Here is a 15356-nt window from a genome sequence, read left to right on the forward strand (position 1 = left end):
TGCTAAGCCTGCAGAGGCAGTGGCATACGGCCGGTTTTCTGAGGTTTTCTGTCACAGCATTCAGATGCTGTGACAGAGAAGACAAATTTAAAAATAGTGTCTGAAAACCTTTGGAGAAGTCTTTGTTGCCATAGTTATTCTTCTGGTTTGCAGAAGCATTTAAAAAGCAGTAATAAACATGACATAAAACCCTGGCAAATCAGTCTTCGTCTTTAGTTTCAGTGTGAGATTATGTTTTACATCTTTTCTTGGAATATCTTCTTCCTTGCATGTGTTGTGTAATCTTTGTCCCTTGGAATCACGTTTTGCCGGGGAAGAGATCTGCTTCTCGTCATGTGTTTCCATCACACATCGTGGTCTTAACATCAGTGGGTGTGTGTTTGTACAGAGCATAGTGCCTGGCCCTTACACTCCAAGGCAAATTTATGTGACTTGACATAATATTCAGTAATATTCTGTATTAACAAGTTTTGATGCGTACAAGTGTTTTGAGCATTTATGTATTTCCATAACTCGGCATCTTGCTAAATTCTACTGCAGTCAGTCCCCCTGAAGTTTCATCTCATCTGGCCTCGTCAGATCAGGGAGCATCTGCAAGGATAAACTTTTCAGCTTCTCAGGAGAGATCCACCTAGAGATCCCAGGTGATCAACCCAAAGGGTTATGATTGACCACTTGATCACAAAAACCTACAGACGAGGAAAAAGAGACGCGTGTCACGAGACGGTGACCCACAAAGGGGTTGTTGGCATGTTTGAGGTTGCTGGGTGATGGTGGATAAGTCGCTTTGCAACTCCCTTCTCTGCCTTGTTGACTGTAGGCAGGGAGTTGCTCGTGGCAGTGGATGTTTGTTTTCTTCCTGTGTTTGTCCAGTGCCCAGCGCTCCAGAGGGTCGGGTGCTCGTGCGTGGCGAGCACCAAGAAACTCTGTGTTTGCAGCCTCCCTCTGCATTCCCCCAGCACTGACCCTGCCCGGGCAGGCTCCCATACACATCCTGGGCGCCTTTGGGTCTCCGGTTTGATGCCTCTTTCCTCATCCAGAGAGCAGAAACAATAATATTTGTAACGCAGCACATGAACGAATAACACCGAGTTCTGAAGCATTTGTTTCTACTTCCAAAAAAAAAAAAAAAAGTACAGATTATTGCTTCCATATGTTTTCAGCATTTTTCGTAGGTTATGTGTCTTTCACACACACGCTCCCAGCTTTTCCCTTTCATGAATAACAGGCTTTGTGCCTCACTCCTTTAGGATTCAGATATTCCACACTTCCATGCATGTTTATTTGAAAGGCTTTGGAGATGTGAGAATAGCAATACCTTATCTTGAATGGGCTATGGCTGCCACAGTGAATTGTGCTGGCCTGGTGGGTTTTAGCAAATTTGTCATTTTGCAATGGAGAACCTGCTGAAATAGGCAACATTCAGCCAGTGTGGGTCCATCCCAGTGCTTATCCATCACAGCACTCCTGAGGTGAGTCCCTGGGGGACTACAGAGGGGCCAAGTGTGCTGCTGTCCCTAGGAGACCTGTGCCTGTCCCCAGGGGTAGGCAGGAGTCACCTGCCTCCCAAGGATACTGCATCATGGTGGAGGGGATGCAAAAAAAAAAAGTGAAAGCCTGGTTGTGTCTGCTGATTTTAAAGCCTTTCACAGAAGGGTTGCTATCGTTAGTTTGTCTTTAACGATATTCGATATTCGTAAGCAGTTCAGAAAGGAGAGGCTGTTCCCTGCCAGGTTACTCAGTGACAGAGTCTGTGTCCTTCAGCCCCTGTGCTGGTTTGGTTGGGGGTGGTTTGGTGGGGGTGGCTGCTGTGTGCACTGAGGCTCAGCTCGGGGGGATGCTGGAGTGTGCACTTAGATTGGCATCAATGACTTCAGCTGTCCTATTTACTCACACCTGCGAGGTTAAACACTTGTGTAAGTGTTTGGAAAATCAGGTCTACTTTTTCTTTGAGTTTTCCCCCCTCTGTGGTAGTAGGGACAGAACAGGATAACTAGTGATGCTTGTGCTGATCCCACTGTTCCCAGAGCGTCTTTGCCAAGGGGCAGCTGGGCCATTGGGATGGAAGTTTGCATGGGTGTGGTGTAGGGATCAGCATCGTCCTGCCCTGGGACAATCTTTTCCTAATGTTGCATGTACAGTTGCATTTAAGGATCTCCCAAACATTTTTTCTGGCTTGTCCATTCCATTCCTTCATGCCCTGCTGCTGAAACAGCACTTTAAACAGCCGAGACTGATAAGGTATCCTGTTTGTGTTGGCTGGGAGACACAATATGCACATTAGCAGAGCATTACAGTATCGGAGGCAGTATTGTCCCTGGCAAAAAGCCTAAAATAAATTCTTTAATTTTTTTGTATGCGATGTACAAAAGAGCAGGTGAGGTATGTGCTTGTTTCCGGGCAAACTCAGGGAGCCTGTTTGAAGTCCTTTACAAGCCACTCAGGATTGTATTGCAAGAACTCAAAGGAGTTTGAGACACTTGTTGATTGAATTTCAGCTGAGCACGGAGCCCTGCTCTGCAGCTGCTCTAACTGGATCTGCTCTGCCCTGCTCCAGTGCCACTGAGCTGCTGGCGAAAGCCAAAAAAGCAGAATTTCTCCTAGAGAACAGGCAGTGTGGGTACGTTTTCTGTCTGTTTTGAAGTGGCCTTGTGCAATTCTAGTTTTATGAATGGGGTGAAAAACCACTAATAAGCTGTTGAGGGATTTGGGCTGGTTTGGGGGGGGGGTATTCTGTTTCTGGAGTGATTGTGAATGACACTGGTGATGGAGGGGGGCAGAGCAGACAAACAGTGCATTCTGTGTTTACCTGATATTTTACTTCTAAACAAATAATTTTAAAGGTTGGTGGGGTTTTTTTGCACTGAGGTTTTTTGGAAAATGACTACAGCTGCTTCTTGGTATGCAGAGAGAGGAATGTTACCTGCCTTGTGTGAGTGAGCGGGTTTTGCCATCCCGAAGGCAGAACGGTGGCCAGCAAGCACTTTCCTGGTGCCTCGGCCATGGGGTTGCACTGGCAAAGCACAGTTTCCTCACAGAGCCTTTCAAAATGGATTTGCCCGAGAGAGACCCACTTAAGTGGGATGGATTGGAAGCAGGATGGATTGGCTTGCAGTGGGGATCTCCTTCAAGCAGACAGCTGTCAGTGCTGGAGACTGAGGTTATGGATTTGGGAGCCGTGTCGGCTGTGATTTAGTGGGATGTAGTGAACTGATTTAACAGCTCCTGAGCTCCCTGTGCATCCACCCAAGCCCAGGGAAATGAGTTAAATCACTTGTTGAAGTCTCTGCTGGACTGATGCGAGGGAGGAGGTGGGAGATGAAGAGTCACATCGGTCCCGTGACAGGCAAAGCTGGGCTGGCATCCCTATCCACTTACTGAATTTTCCTTCCCTGCCGTAGCCTCAGCCCTCTCGGTCCTCCTCACTGGCTCCCAAGGAATGCCCTGAGCCCGCTCTCCTCGCAGGATGTGTCCTGCTGGAGCCCTGGAGGTGCCGTGCTGCGGTGGCTGCGATCGCCCGCCCGGAGCGTGTGGCACATGTTCCGTGGGGAGGAAAACTCCTTTAATAGAGGGTTTGCAACAGGCCTTTCACGAGCGTGGTGTGGCGTGAAAGGGAAAGCTCCCGGTCACCAGTTTGGTTGGATAGAAGGTGATGCCCGGGATTCCCAGCTGGAGGGGGCCGGGGTGCAGCTATTCGGCTGACGCCCACTGAGCGCTCCCCTCCTCTTTGTTGCTCCCGGCTGTAGAGGGCTGTTTAGTGCTTTCAAGAGTTTTTTCATTGGTTTTATTCCCTTTCTGTTTGCCTTTAAACAGTCAATCTGCAGTCTTTTAGGTTTTTTCAAAAGACGGTCTCCCCCCACCCCGCCCTGTAATCCATCCTTATTACACCAGTGAGTCACTCTTCAAATAATCAATTGCGTTTTCATTGTCTGGCTTGTAAGTCTATCACCGAGCTTAAGGATGGCTGATAGTATCAGCTGAGACCTTTGGCAGCTGGTTTTGCAATTTGTGATGCTCATTTGGATATTTGCTTTTTTCTCCAATGAATAATCTCCCAGCCGTGGCGGGGAAAGCCAGACTCTTCCCGAGCGCAGCATCTCTGCGGTCACTATCTAATGTTGGAGGAATTTGTAACATTAGCAGAATTGTCTGATGTGAGGAAAATTTCAGGGTGAGCCTCGCGAGCATGGCTGTTAAGAGCGTTTTTCTCGTGGGCTCTGGACACTCATCAAAGCAGCCCTGATGGCCAGGGCCTGTCTCAGGTTCAGCGGTGCTTGGGCCAAGAGGTGTGGAGAGAATTCAGGGTGCTCCTCTCCACTGCTGGAGAGGCTGTTTCCTCCCATGTGTGGCTCTTTGCTCATCACAGGACCCCGATACCAGAGCTTAACACTTCGAGAGCTCAGTGAGACAATTATTATTCTTGCCATGGAAGGAGGCACTTTGTACTCAGCCATTGCAGCAAATATTTCATCCCCTATCAATTGCCCTTGTGCAGACGCTGCTGCCGTGGTGATAAAAGACATAATGGCTGCTCTTGCTGATAAGGGGAGTGTATAAATATAATTATTGAAATCCCTACGCAGAGCCTGTGGATGGATGGAGAGTCCCTCTCCCTGTGAGGGGTTTCTTTTGCTCAGAGCCTGTTTGGGCGAGCAGGAGTCTGCAGCTCCTGGCAGCTGAAGTGGGAGCTGCTCGGACACAGCTGTGAGCAATTAGTAAAGGATGTCTTTTCCCCTCCCTCCACTTTCTTTCCTCCTCTTCTGCTTGAAACCAAGCCATGTGCTCCGGGGAGCCTGGAGGAAAGCCCCAAGCAGCTCAGGTTAGAGATACTCCTGGACCAGCTTGCAGGCGGCTGGTACTCAGTGTGGTTACACTCCAGTACGGGGTGCAGGTCTAAGGATCCAACCCAACCTTGCAGGAAGTGTACTGCAGCCAAGGAGCCAGAGATTATTTAGATCAAGCCAACAAAAAAGTATTTCCATGGCAGCAGTAACCATAGGAAACCTCCTTAGCGTGTCTTGGATGTTTCTTGTTTCCTTGCCTTCAGCTGTTTGCTCTGCAAGCAGAGCAGTGGTTGCAAGTGCTCAGTGCCCTTGGTGCCACCACGAGTGGCCAGTGAGCCCATCTGTCCCCAAGGGATGTGTTGCTGCTCCTGGTTTTCTCTTACACTCTAGTTGGTAAAAAGATGCTTTCGGAGGCTTCTTTATACGCCATAAAGTTTCAAAGCCACCTTTTTACCTTGTGTCAGCTCACAAATGCGTGTTTGATCCTTAAATACCCAAGGCATAAAAGTGAATTGGCTCCCAGGGTCCAATTCTTCTTTTCTATAGTGTCTTAGAAAGATGCTTTTATATTCCCTCTGGCTCAGCTAGTGATGCTTGGCCTTCAACCAAGACGGGGAATCTAGGACAAGAATCTCTGAGAAGAGCAGGATGAAAAGTTATAAAAAACCACAACGTTTTGTTGGGAGAAAAAAAAAATGCTGGTATAAGATTCTGTTTAAAAAAATAAACTGGAATATTTTTGGTCAGCTTCATGTGGACACGTTTACAGGAGGGCGTAAGAGGAGGCTTGTTTTCCTGGGTAGTGCCTCCTCTAGGAAATCCAAACTGTGAGGCGAATACAAATGCTGGAAATGGAGAGGCTTTGCAGTGAGTCACTGGAAGGGATGGGGAACCAGTTGTGCCGGTTCCCATGAGCAACCAGCTCACAGAGCGGTGGGGATAGGGTGGCTGTGTGGAAGCACCTGGGGGCCTGGGCATCTGGAGACAGCACCCATGGGTGCTCTGACCCCACCGGCCCCCTCCCACCCTCCCAGGTCACTGTGGAGGTGTGCCCACGGAGCTCTGCAGAGCAGATGGGCCCTGCTTGCAGAGCCGAGGTGTTGCACAGAGATAGGTTAAAAAAAGATGTCTCCTTCTGTGGGAGTGTGACACAGGGAGAAAAAATACATTGTGGTGCCGGTAACTGGGATTTTGGTGCTTGTGTATCAGACGTTGCTGCTCCGACCTCCCCAAGCCATCAGGTGCTTGTCGTGGCAGGGTTTGCTCTATGGAGGAAGACCTGACTGGTCTTTGACCCATTTGCCTTGGGTGGAGGTGGACCCCAGAGCAGAGATGCTGCTGGATTCGGTGTCCTGTATCTTATCCTGACTCTTTGCGGATGGTTTCATCCCTGTTTTTGCAAAAACCCAACTCTACAGTAGTCAGACTTTTGCTTAAAATTACACAACATTTGAAGAAGAGGCAGCGAGGCAGAGACAAGGCTGATTCCTTTCCTCTTCTCGCCTGCCAGACAGTGGGAATGGTCTTGACAGAGGTGTGGCCCTGTCATATTATCTGCGTTCAATGCCATAAAGGCCACATGCTGAAAGTGCAACCCCTTTAAATGTCAGATTTGAGAAGAGCTGGGACGTGAGAAGATAATAAAAGTTAATATTTGAAAGTCAGGTTTCTGCAGCATAGCTTGGATTTTTAATATCAACTGCATAATTTATTACAAGGTATAACGGTTTCAAATACATATATTTGAATATGTTTTAATATTATCTTTCCTTCCAGTAGCAGGAACAATGCTGCTTTACAATAGAAAAATGATTTCACGTTGCCACGTGACAGTTTTAGCGTGTACCTCTAATAGATGTGCAATTTGCTGAAGTGTGAAGGCTATCTGATAAATGCCTGAATAATAAAGCTTTATTGTTTGCTCTGATTTCCCTTTGCTATTTTCAAATGTATAAATAAAACATTTTCACATTGTACCCAGTGTAGTTCCAGCCCAGGCTTATTTACTTTCTGCTGATGCAACTTGTGAGAGACATGAATCTTTCAGTCTGACAGGAGAAATCTGGTGGCACCGGTATTGCACGGTGCGCTTGAAATGATCGAGTGTAATTTTAATATGTATTTTGTCCTAAGAAAAGTTGTAAGCATTTAGAAAATATTTTTAAACAAAGAAGCATTTGTCTCATGTACAGCAGAGGGCACTCTGCATCGCTGCTGTGCTGAGCGGCTGCTGATCCAGCTGCCTGAAGGGGAAAAAAAATTCCTGCGCTTATATTATATTTTGCAGAAATGAAATACTCTTGTGTGTGTGTTTGCTTATATAGGGGTGTGAGTGTGTATATAAAAAGACACAGGGTGGCATATATATAAAAATAATCCCAGCACATAATATAAAACTTAAATATTCGTAGTGGTCACTGAAGTTGGATGAAGCGCATGTTGTGTTGATTAATACTCAGCCTGGTGTTACACTGAGCTTTGGAGGGCACTGAAGTGTGCTGAGAGGGGAAAAACGAGGAGGCCCTAGCTAGTGAAGGGTTGCAATCATCATCTTCCTCTTGAAGACACAAAGTCTAGAGACATCTTAGGATGCTGGGAACTACCCAAGTCAAGAAAAGGTCTTGAAAGATGGGTAATATTGGGGAATGCAGAATTATGAGTCCTTGTGTCTAGAAAAGCAGCACATCTGGGGACTTGGGGGTTTCTGTGCTAGAGTTTGCAGTGCTGAGGTCTTGTTCTCAGCGCCACCAAAGCTGATGGAGTTGCAGGGCTCTTGTGGAAGTCATTGAGATGGTTCTTACCCCTACTGTAGAGGTTATCATCTGTGTAAGGAAACTTAAAATACAGAGTTCGTGGCTGGAGCAGAAGGCAGGGTGAGGTGGCAGGGCTTAGATGCTGGCTGGAGCATTGTTAGTTAGATGATGAAGGACCTGCTTGCTAGTGAGGGACCCCATCCTGCAGGTGCAGAGGTGTGTACTTAATTGGTCAGAGATTGGGACTTCATCTTCTGTAATAAGGTTTCTCCAACAGAAATGGACTTTATTCTTTAATCTTCCCTGTAGCTAATTGCACAAACACTACCGAGGTGTGTTTCTTGTTGAACTCTTTGTGAACCTTGTATTTCTTTTAAGAAGGAATAAAGAACTCCAAAGCCAAGTCCATGATCAGCTTTTGGCTGCAATGTGGTGCTGTTAAAATATTCTGGGCAGCTGAATTTTGTGCCATGCTTCAGGTGATGTGTTTTCTGGTAAAAACATATGATGCTATGCTGAATGTTCAGGTTTTAGTCATTAATTCAAGAAGAATTCATATTTCCTCTATCTACCCCAGTGAACTGCTTGGATTGGGCTTAATTTAAATCTCTCAAAGCAAGGCTCCTGCAAGAGGCTGGAAGTGTCAATGCTGTTGTATAAAATATGGGGCTGGTAACAAGAGTGAGAGGGCATGTGGTTCAAGATAACCAGTTTATGCAAAATACACAGCTGGGTGGATTTTACTAGAGTATCTGCAGAGTCTAAAACGTTCAGAGGAATATGGAAATGTTGGAGGGGCTTTATAATAATGGGCACTAATTATGATGAAATGGATTTGGGTGGTAGAGAGTAATCCAAGATTACAATAGTAAGGTTTTTTTAAAGTAGCCCCTGCTATTTGGGAGGGCAGCAGAGCTCCTTATTATAGGGCTTAAAGCAGCCTCTCTGTGGGATTGTCGCAAGCAGCGTTCGCCCTTTGCTGGTTATTTCACAAGGGCTTGGTACAGCTCAGACATGACATATGTGAATAATTTCAAGGGTACAAGCTGGCCTGTGTGCTGAGAAGCACCTTCTCACTAGGATAAAGATGCTGTTATATTGATGTGCCTGGATAATTGCTTTCCTGGAGGTCTCGCCAGAGCTGGGCTCTGGGAAGGGACATTTTGTCCCATTACCCTGATTCCTGCATTGCGTGTTTTGGAGCTGTGAGAGCAACATGATGCTACCACCACCAGTTAGGTATTCCTGCCTGGACTGGTGGGCTGGGAAGTATTAGGAGAACAGTACTGGGAATGAAGTGTTATAGGTCTGGGATTGGGACCAAAAGCAAAATGCAACACCACAGCCTGGAGCACAGGAGCCTGGTTCTGCCCCACTGGCTCCAGGTTTTTGGGTAGGAGCAGATATGCAGAACCAGGCACATCTGCTCATGCTGCTTGGCTTTTCCTCTCTTTTAAGGCTCTTGTGGTCTTTTTTCAGCACTGACTGTGCCACAAAGACTGGACTTAGCACGCTGAGTGCCTCAGGCACCCCTCTCCTTGGGAAATGATGGTTATGAAATGTTTTGCAGGAGCTTGTTGTTAAAGGAGATTTGGCAATATAGGGCTTGAAAGGCTGCACTGGTGAGCTGTCCAGCCTTGTGCTGGAGACTGGCAAACCTTAGGACTCACCTTAGCCAATGTCAATAGAAATTAAACTATTTAAATACACAGTTAAAATATGTTGTTATGTTAGCATGTGGACCTCCATGCAAGCTTGCTCTTTAACTGGATCCATTAAAGGACCCCCATGGAAGATATGTAGGAGGCTGGTTAAAAAGAAAATCCCAGTCTTAACTGCTTGTTTGCTGCCAAGTGGATTTTGGGCTGAGGTGAAAGGCGCAAAGACACCTGGGCTTCCAGGATTTATCTCAACTTTGGGACTCCAAAACCTTGTAGGCATTGAAAAGAAATGGGTTAAAAAGATGATGTGTGCTTCCTTTCAGGTGATGAAATCCAGCTGCCCTGTCTGCTGGCTTTTCCCTTCCTTGCTCCCACGCACAGTGCCCAAGCCATGGTAGCAGAGGAGGTTGTTAGCAATGGCTGGCACGTCCTTGTGGTTTAGCTCGGCCGTCTTCCTCAGCTTTTCCAGATGATCCGGGAGCTTGAGTAGTTCATAAAAGGAGTGAGTAGCCAAATGGACCAATAAAAGAAGTTTGTGGAAAGGCCCAATATATTTTACGAAGAAAGAAATGGATCCTCTAACGTGAGGGTTGTGTCTTGTAAAATTTTGCAGGGCTGCTTGTGCTGTTAAGCACTGGCTTCCTGCTCCAGCCGCTCCTTCAAGCACATGCAGCAACTGCCTAAACTTTCCTTTTGGCCTGAACTTTTCAAGTTTGAAGTGAAATCTTAACCTGGGGAAGTCATGTCGTGAATTTCCCAGGGACTGGGAAAGTGATCTTCAGTGACCTGTGATAACAGTCTTCAAATAAAACCTGTCTGGCCTTTGCAGGACATTCCAGGCGAGGTAAAACACAGCTTTACATCTTCTCAATGCTCTTTGATGGCAACAACTGCAGCGAGAAGGCCAAAATTTGGCCTGACCATAGTTATTGCTGGGAAATGCCTCTGCGTGATCCAGGAAAAGTGAAGCTGTTTGGATGTGAGCAGTGAGTGAGTTTGCAGAGCTGGACGCTCCGTGCACATGCGGTGCTTCCAGCCATGGTAACCCGAGGAGTGAAATTTCAGCCCAGCGCAGAGGGCAAGCGCAAGGCTGATCAATGATTTAAATCCCCCCCAAGCTGTTTAAAAGGTTTGAAGCTGGCTGTGGCACAAGGAGCTGGGGTGCCCTGCCAGCTCAGGTGGCACCGTCCACAGCTGCAGAGATCTCACCTGCCCATGGCACCCTGGAGCCTGTAGGATGGGGAGGCAGCAAATGGGGCACAGCATCCTTGCATGCTGAACCCCTTCCTATTGTTGGAGGGACAGGTAGGGAGTTGCAAGAAAGCAGAAAATGAGGATTTTGCTGCTGTTTCAGTGTTTTGTGTATCTGTGCACAGGAGTGTCTGCAGCTTCGACCTTGATGCTACCCGACCTGTGAGATTTTTAACTGAACCTTTTTTAGTATTCTCCTTGTGCAGTCTGAATTTATTCCACTGGGCTGCAGAGATGTGCTGGTGTTCAAGCCAGGCTTGAGTTTCAGGATTGATAAAGATTTGATATCATTCTTCTGTCTTGGTCCCAAAGGGCAAAGCTGCAGAGCCTAGCTAATCTTATGAGATCCATGTCTTTTTGATCTGACAGCTCCCGAGAATGGTTTCTGCTGCACCCAGACTTTAAAATGGACCAGATTCCCAATTTCCAAACTGCAATTAAAATTTGGCTTCAAAACCAATTTCTCAGGTCCTAAATGCTGAAAAGAGACAAATTTTGGGTTGTGAGACCTCTGGGAAATGACTACAGGGACAATGTGTGCCAGTGCATGGCCTTTCACTGAGATAGGGATGGGGTGACCCCAACTGCAGCCAACTCTTAAGAGAAGAGTCCAGATTTTAAGGCAATGGCATTACATTCCCCAGTCACTGGAAGTCTTTACAGTCGAGGGGGTGGTTACTTTTGGAGGTGGTTTGGTCATTCCCAGCTTTGGGGAGCTGGCTCTGCTGAGCTCTTCTCTTCACTGGCAATGCTCAGCTCCCCTTTAGCTTCATGGGAACACAACGATGTCTCCTCTCATGGGCAGTGATGCTCAAAAACACTGTGGGATTGGATGAAGTTGCCGTGCTTTTGGCTACTGGGCCCCTTCTTGTGGGCTTTCTCCAAGGCAAAGGTTGGTTTTTACTGCTGGAGCTTGGCTGCTGCTCTCGCTTCCCCCACGGCCACCTCTTGAGGGGATCGATGGCTGGTTTTGGCAGGAGCTGTTTTATTTCGTGCTTGTGAACACAGTGATCTCAGCTGTCTGCGGGTCTGCGTGAGGCTGGGTATTAGAGCTGCTTTGATGTCTGCACTGATACATCTTAAGGCAGCCCAGGATGATTTTATGCAGTAGCCCCAAGGTGCTTGCACAGAAAAAGGTGCTTTAGAAATGTAAATTTTGTTTGAGGACAGATTTTTCTGTGCTGCTCTCACTCAATTGAGGACGAGGTGGTAAAAAATGTAGCGTTTAATTAAAGTTTGTAAAGGTTTGGAAATGAATTGCTATAAACATAAAAGGCGTAATCAAATGCCTACCTAATCCCCACCTTAAGGGCACATTAAATGCAGAAAGAGTATAATGTGTTGGAGACCGGATTGAAAAGTGATGAGGATTTGGGAACAGATCTTTTCTACCTGGAGCTTCTAAATTATTTTACTTCAGGCTTAGGGATTTAGACATCTACGTATAACAGAAAAAGACGTAGCAGCCCAATTCTCAGTCGGCACAGCTGGCATCATTCTACTGAGTCATTTTAGCTACAAATCCATATGGCATGGCCTTATGACGTGCATTACAGCAGTGTCCTGACAGTGTATGAGATGGGAATCATTCCTCAGTTCATCACTGAGTAGAGGACTTTTCCTTCTCTGAAGTCAATGGCTAATTAGAGAAAAGCACCTGATAGGTTTCCAGTTGTTGGAATAGAACAGGGTGAAGGAGGAGATGTGGCATTCATTACACAGTGTCAGCCAGGGAGCTGGGCTTCCTCAGCTGCAGAATTGCCTTCTGCCATCTCCAACTTCAGTTTAAAATAAATAAAAAAATTGAATCAATTTTTTTATCCTGAAAAACTCAGCAGGAACCAAATGCTGTTATCACTCTGGGTCTCTAGAGAAATAAAATCGGGATGTGTTGGAGCTGCCTGGCTCCATCACCATCCATCACCATATCCCCAGGAACCAGGCATCCCCAAGAGACACTTTTCCCCATGGAACCCTTGGACAGTCCAACTACCTTCCAGCAGTGCGATATCAGCAGGACCATGCCATGGTTTTGTTTTGCAGTTAGTGATATTTGGCTTTGTTCAGGTTTTGGTAAAAACCAGGCTATGTTCTGTGGTCTAGCTGTGATTCACTGTTTTTTAAGGCATGTGAATTGTATGGAAATCACGAATATTTCTCTTTGTGGAGAAAGAAGAGTGAGATGTCACCAAAAGCCCAGCTAGACCTCTGTCTCGTAGTGCTTTGCTGGGATGGTGGCAGCAGAGGTTTGCATTCTTTGGGACCAAGGCTTGAGGTGAGATGGGGAAGGGCTGCAGGGAGAGGGCCCTCATGGATTGCAGTGATGTTTGTGGTGACAACAACACTGTGAGGAGCAGAAGTGGTGGTAGGGGATTGCCCTTGCTGGTAGCATCAAGGAACCAGGAAAAGATTAACTCATCCTCCTAATGACAGAGGAGTAAAAGAGCCTGTGCAAAAGGGAAGGGCTGAAACACCTGGTAACAGAGCCGAAAGTAGCCCAGTTAAGGATAAAATCAGTCCAATGTCTTATACTGCAGGGCCCCATGGAAACGGGGAGGGCTTTCTTTTTCTGTTGAATTGGGCTCTGCGCCAGGTGAAAGAAAACATTTTCCCAACACCAAATGGAAAAATGCAAGGCAGACGTCTTAAATGAACTGTTAAAGGAATAGAGCCGTGAAAAGAATACATTTGCTGTGAGCTGGGGTTATGCATTTAACAGATTTTTGAGTATATGCGACCTTTACAGTTTGTAGAAAGAGAAATCTGCTGCAGAAACTCAAATTGTACTAAAGGCTGAAAGCAAACGTCAGAGTATCATCGCTTTTCCTGGCCTGGGCTTTACTCGGGAGGAATGGACAGTATCTCTCTGTCCTCCTCCAAAATCTTGCTGCATTTTTCCTTTCCCCTCTAGCCCTCTCCATGCTCTTTCTACAGATCACTGGCAGCTCTGCTTGTGCTTTAAAATAACCCAGGCTAAAAAGTGCGATTTGCGTTTCAGCGATTTTTGATTACACCCACGTCCTATATTTATTGCCGTTTAAATCATCTGTGTTAGTTTGAGATGTGTTTCTTTCGAGCAAGGCAAAAAAACCTTGACTCTGTTGCTAACTGTTGCTAAGGGAAAGAAGATATTTATTCATCAGGGCACTTCTTCAGTACTGCAAGGCTGGTAGCCATGGAGGAGGAGTGGAAGGAAAAGAAACGGTTATGTATTTAAGTCCTTTCTGTTATTGTTGTTGGACTCTTGCCATATCTACTGATGGTCAGCAGATGTCTTTTTCTTCCCCTCCCAGCATTGTGCATCTTGGATTAGAGGTGCAGCTCTGGTTATGGTGCAGGGCAGCTGATCCCTAGAGCCTGGTGTGAAACCCAGAGGGTCCCTGGAATGATCCACTGGGCTTCGGAGAGTTCACGGTCCTGCAGGCGTTACGAGGCTCCCATGTTTCATAGCTCTTTCCCCTCAGTCTCTCCAAAGACACTTTCTACTTCTTGGCTTTCAGAATGTCCTTTTAAAAAATCCCATCAAATCAGAGACATCGAGAGCCAAAAATGATGCACGTGGCTGCGTTCCCTCCCCGAGCTGCTGCAGGGGGACGTGTGGCAATGCTGTTTGCTGGCTCTTGCCGAGGGAAGAGGTTTTCCTCTCAGCTGTCATAGCAACAAGAAAATATTGTTTTGATGGAGATCAAATTAAAAATTAAATTTGTCTCTTTCCTAGTAAGCAAATTGCTCACTCGTGAAAAATATAAATCACTTTGATTGGGGCGAAAGTCTTTGTAAGCACCTCTGTGGATTTCCAAAGTGGATTTTGCAAATGCCTCATGCCACATTATGTTCCTGCTGGGTTTATGTAGAGTGTCCCATGAATTTGAGCTTTATTTAACATTAGGCTTGGGTTGAAAAACTTCCTTGGTAAAACTTGGGCAGTGGAGGGGAGGTGGAGAGGGAGGGAGACAGGTCTGAAGAGTGTCTGGATGCAAAAGGAATGACTCCTCAAATGTAGCATTTCTATTTTTTCAACTGAAAATACAGACAAGCAAACAGTAATTTGGTGGTTTCAAGATGCTCTAGTTCTTGGAATGCAAAGCTGAACACAACCTGAGAGTGGAGAGGAGGAGTCAGGTAAATGGGAGGGTTTGTGACAGAGTTGGGGAGAGAACAGTGTGACTGTCTCTCAATGCTCTCCCACACCCAAAGGATTTCCAGTTGGATGACTTTCTAAGCCAATGTGATTTCTAAGTATTCGGTGTCCCCAGGTGCCTTTCTGTCCTGTGAGTTATCTGTCCTCCCTTTGAGCCCACACGGACTTTGGGCATCCACAGCATCATTTACCATGGCTTGGTGCCCCTGCATGGGAGACCACCTTGCTTGGGTTACTTGGAACCCAGTTAATTTCCTCTGCTGAGAGCATGCCATCCATGTGGGGAAAAGAGGAGGGAGAAGGAAAGACCTTCCCAGGCTGCCTACAGGTCCATGCCAGTACCAGGGCTGCACTGATGGCCGTGTTTCCTCTCAAACCAGTACTTGGAAGCTCAAGCAAGTAATTTCTGTTTCCCTTTTGGCTTAAAGTATAGTAGCAGTTGCAGATTTACTCAGCCAAACTGGTTCTGTCATCAGTTTATCTGTAATTAAGATTCCTAATTGATAAGGAAAAGGCTTTGTCATTCAATGTAAAGTGAGAAAAGGAAAGGGTTTTTCTTGGAAAGTGTTTAAACGTTGCAGGCATTCTTCTGCAGAAGTGAACAACCCCCTGTCCAATGTTGTGCAAATAATTGGGTTTGTTTTGTTCAAGAGACATCCTGTTAGCTCGGATGGTTTGTTGATGTAACCAGGTTTTTTGACTGCATGAATGACTCTGACCTGACATCTGGCACTGGAGTACGACATATCAAGGGCTGCAGGAGTAT

General features: G+C 46.4%; 1 protein-coding gene across 2 annotated transcripts in view; it reads left to right on the forward strand.

Annotated features, from left to right (window-relative positions):
- PRICKLE2 (prickle planar cell polarity protein 2) overlaps positions 1–15356 on the forward strand; it is a 104716-nt gene that overhangs the window by 4476 nt on the left and 84884 nt on the right. Inside the window, exon 1 of one of the 2 annotated variants that reach the window (XM_051788792.1) lies at positions 2445–2620. The exons of the other annotated variant lie outside the window; for it this stretch is intronic. The gene's annotated coding sequence lies outside the window, so the exon portion shown is untranslated. Of the gene's footprint in view, positions 1–2444; positions 2621–15356 lie in introns of those variants that run through there. 2 annotated transcript variants of the gene reach the window in all.

Source organism: Manacus candei, unplaced genomic scaffold (genome assembly GCF_025592945.1).
Source record: "Manacus candei isolate 608988 ecotype Guabito, Panama unplaced genomic scaffold, ASM2559294v1 h1tg000025l, whole genome shotgun sequence".
In the NCBI taxonomy this organism is placed as follows: Eukaryota; Metazoa; Chordata; class Aves; order Passeriformes; family Pipridae; genus Manacus; species Manacus candei.